Source organism: Piliocolobus tephrosceles, chromosome Y (assembly GCF_002776525.5).
Source record: "Piliocolobus tephrosceles isolate RC106 chromosome Y, ASM277652v3, whole genome shotgun sequence".
NCBI classification, from domain to species: Eukaryota; Metazoa; Chordata; class Mammalia; order Primates; family Cercopithecidae; genus Piliocolobus; species Piliocolobus tephrosceles.
The window spans coordinates 17,524,967-17,529,658 of NC_045456.1; the positions used below are offsets into that span (position 1 = coordinate 17,524,967).

Below are 4,692 nucleotides of genomic sequence, written 5' to 3' on the forward strand. Positions count from 1 at the left end.
AAGAAAGAAAGAAAGAAAGAAAGAAAGAAAGAAAGAAAGAAAGAAAGGAAGGGAGAGAGAGAGAAAGAGAGAAAGGGAGAGAAAGAAGAAAGAAAGAACTACACAGCCATTAAAAATAATAATAATAAAATAAAATCTTTAATTGCAATATGGATGAAGCTGGAAGCTATCGTCCTAAGTCCATTAACTCAGAAACAGAAAACCAAATACTGTATGTTCTCGCTTATAAGTGAGAGCTAAACAGTGGGCACATATGGACATAAAAATGGAGATAATAAACACTGGAGACTCCAAAATGGAAGAGGGAGGGGCGTGAGGTTTGCAAAATTACCTATTGGGTACAGTGTTCACTATTTGGGTAATGGGTATGCTAGAAGCTGAATCCCCATCAGTATGCAATATACTCATATAACAAACAAGCAGATGTAGCCCCTAAATCTGAAAAAAATATAATAAAACCTGCTTCATGTGATTATTTTGAAAATTAAATGAAATAATTCACATGAGGTGTTTAGTATTATGTCTAGCACATAAAAAGGCTTTAATAAATATTATTATCATTACTAAAAAAACTAATGCACAAGAACCTTTCTCCAGGCTCTTCTAGAAAACTTGACCTAAGACACTGGGTATATACATTTAAAAAAAATATATTTGGATCTTGGTTTTATGATCCTAATTTTATAAAATATTAGTTCTATAATTATTTATTTTTAATTCTCATCATTTCATATAATTTGAAAATGAGCTAGAAAAAAAAATCTTTATGATTTCCTAAGAAAATCTAACAAGTTGCCATAAAAGCTTATTGACCTAATCTCTAGCTTTTGGTTTGAGAAAAATCTGTTTACTGAAACAGATAATGGCTCTGTCTCCTGCGTATTCAACATCATCTGACAGTACATTAGTAAACTGCAGGCTTTATTGTTGGGAAAAACAAACTCAAAAGATTAAAATAAATATAATAGCCAGAGACCAACTTAATTTAAAAGTACCCCATGGGAGAAACATAAAAGTGGAAAGTTTAGTTCTTGATCTTCAGTACAGAATACAAAGAATGTTGAAAGTGTGGGAAGGAAAAAAAAACATCTCCACAGTTAAAAAAACATGTCTACCTACTGCATTCAAGACAGAATGTGATCTACCTTCAGAATCCATTGTTCCCAACTCCAAATATTAACTTTTTAAAAATTTTGAGACAGAGTCTCACTCTATTGCTCAGGCTGGAGTGCAGTGGCATGATCTCGGCTCACTACAACCTCTGCCTCCTAGGTTCAAGCAATTCTCTTGCCTCAGCCTCCCCAGTGGCTGAGATTACAGGTGTGCGCCACTGCAACTGGCTAATTTTTGTATTTTTAGTAGAGATGGAGTTTCGCCATGTTGGCCAGGCTGGTCTCGAAGTCCTGACCTCAAGTAATCTGTCCACCTTGGCCTACCAAAATGCTGGGGTTACAGGCATGAGCCACCATGGGCCTGGCCCAAATATTAACTTTTTAAAGATATGATTTCCCCAGCTCTTACTAAGTTAACTATGCTAACTAGGTTTTGTTGTTGTTGTTTCTTTTAATGTCTTCAAATAGAAATGTATTTATCCACGCAACTAACTTTGATAAATAAATAAATTTTTCACTAACCTTTTAAACAAAATGAAGGTATCATTTATTATGGCGACATTTTTTCGTAAGGAGTTTTTAACTCACTTGAAAACATACCTAAGCCTCATAGAAGGTCTATTCAATGCAGTGGGGATCATTGTAACGTCCATCTCCATTGATGTTGTATTAGTCTGTTTTCACATTGCTGATAAAGACATACCCGAGACTGGGCAATTTACAAAAGAAAGAGGTTTAATGGACTTGCAGTTCCACATGGCTGGGGAGGCCTCACAGTCAGGGCGGAAGGCAGAAGTTTCATCTTACATCACAGCAGGCAAGAGAGAATGTACCAGCAGGGGAAATGCCAGATGCTTGTAAAACCATCATAGCTCCTGAGAACTCACTCACTATCGGGAAAACAGTATGAGGGAACTGCCCCCATAATTCAATTATGTCCACCTTGCCCCACCTTTGACACGTGGGACAATTCAAGGTGAGATTTGGGTGGGGACACAGAGCCCAAACATATCAGATGTGTTACTGGCAGGGTTCATTTGAGGTCTGCATTTCTTAAGAAGTTCCCTTGGCTACTGGTCCCAAATATGCAGTGTTAACATACCTTGCCAAAATTCATAGAAAAAAATGGCCTTAGGTGTAGCTATGCTGGTAACTTTCGTTTTTGCTTGGTGTTCTTTTTGTAGTGACCATCTTTTCTCATGGATTTATTCAGCATAACCCTGATTTCAACCCTGCCTACTGTCAGTAGTTTTGAAATTAAATAAATCCATGGCTATCTATGGGAGCAGTTTTGCTCTCAAGATGACATTTAGCAGAGTTAGAGACCATTTTTGGTGGTTGCAGCCTGGGAAGGTGGTGAATTCTACTGGAATCTAGTGGGTAGAGGCTAGAGAAGCTGATAAATATTCTATGATAAACAGGACTGTGCCTTCTCTTCGCAAGAATCATCTACACCCAATGTCACTGGTACTGGAGTTAAGAAATCATAGTTTAAAGCATTTGAGGTGTCTGTTTGCAAGTCAATATTTTCTTTACATTAATCACAATCATGGTTATCACTCATTAACTGTGTTACAGGAAAGATTGAATCCATGCTTTAAACCAGTTATTCTTGGGCATTTGGGGCACAAGGCTGAGAAAGGTTTGGAACCCTAAGAAGAGGTGCAGAAATTAATTGACAGTATCTTCATGAATGTCCTCTGCCCCTGTATTGAGTTTCTATCACACACTTTTAGTCCCCTGAGGAAATCTCCTCCTCAGAAACACCAAACTTACTGTCTTTAATGAGTTTGGTCTAGAAATTAAAACCAACAAGAAAGATGTTGTCTTGAATCTGTTTATATAGGTGTTGACATAGAAGAGTTTAGAATGCTAAGAACATGTGTCGAAAGATTAAAAGCAGGCCCCAGACCGGAAACCTGCCAAGCCTGGATGCTCTGGAGCTAGAATCCTGCATGGCTCATAGATGAAAGTGGGTTTTTGGATGCTCTTAAATGAGAAATCATTTTTTACCAGTAAAAGAGAAAAAAGTACCAAGTAGAGAATAACGAGGGTACTACCTAAGACACCATTCCCTTGGAGCACAGCTTTGCTTCAGGTTGACCTTTTGTATAGAGTATAGACCCTGTCTTCTCTGCCAAGTGAAGTAACTTTCCATCAGCTTCCTTGTTTGTTAATTTAGTTTTTATTCCACCTGTTTCCCTTTAATACTGTCTCTCTCCTTTGGATGTGATCACCTTAATATAGAATCTAGATTGTGGACTCACCTTTTTTGGTTGCATTAATCAAAATTTCCATGCAAATTAGTGTAAAACAGAATTATGCATGAGCTTCCATCCAGGGTTTCTTAGGTCACTTATTTCATGGCCATCTCCGAATGTCATTGGTGTGAAGCTCAGTCTTTAAACACTGGCATCTAAGAAATACAACCATATTTTTTAAACTCTAATTTTCTAGCTAAAGTGAAACAGAGAAAATATCATCCCAGTTCATTTAGCAAACCAACCACAGCACACGGTTTCCCCTGGGGTGCTTGTAAAATGCAAAGTGTTCCACAGAGAGGCAGTGGTACTTTCTGGTCTTCAGCTTCTGTGGCAATGAATCTGGACTTTGACTTTGGTCCATGTAAGGAGATGAGATATGCTTTGTCCTGCTGTGGTTTCCAGTTCTGATTTGTGTTGAATGTCAGGAAATGAGAGGCCACCCATGGCCCTCTTCACCTGGGCACACCATGCAGCCAAACCTCTCTAGGGCCATGTCATCTCCCTAGGTTGTTTTTTCGTTTGTTTTTGGTTTTTCTCCCAGAATCAGAGAGCAGGACCAAGTCCTTTTGCAACATTGAATGTCCTCTGACTTTCTATCCATTTCCTGCTGTACACTTTTAGTTCCATGAGGAAATTCCTTCCTCAGAAATACACAGCATATTGTCATGGATGGGTTTGATCTTCTAGAAATTAAAGCCAACAAGACAGGTGCTCCCTTGAATCTGTTACATGGCTGTTCCCCTAAAGGCAATGTTTCTATCTGAAAAATTGGTAAGAGAAAGAGGTAGGTTAGCTAATCCTTCAAAAATAAAATATTACATAAAAACATACCATCTTAGGATGGTTTCTTTAGCCTTTTGCAGATTTTTTTTTTTTTTTTTTTTTTTCAGATAGAAGCATCTGAGATATTGGCTTTTCCGGCTTCACGACTGTGTTTTGGGAAATACGAACTTTCACTGAACAGCACTATTCTAGCTGGAGTGTGGTATTACAAAAATATCTATTCTTCAATATATGTATAACTTTTCCCTGCTTTTCACAACAACATAAATGCTCATCTGAGGCCAAATTTTTCCCTAAAGCAGAAAAGCTGCATGTTTTTCAACCTTGTTGTTTCCCATGGATGCTGTGATCTGTTCAAAGAAAGTTTAGTTGGATTTACTCTAACACATGAGTTATCTCTCTTTTGCCTCTGCAGAGCTCTATATTTAGTAGACTGCTATAAGGCTGTCGGTATTTCCACAATCCTTTCATTCTCCTCATTTGTATGATTGCAAGCGCCAATGACTTCTTGGCATGAGGAAAGCTGTAAATCT

General features: G+C 37.9%; 1 pseudogene; it reads left to right on the forward strand.

Annotated features, from left to right (window-relative positions):
- Positions 1–4,398, forward strand: part of LOC111536224 — a 5,261-nt pseudogene extending 863 nt beyond the window's left edge.
- The last annotated feature ends 294 nt before the right edge of the window (positions 4,399–4,692 follow it).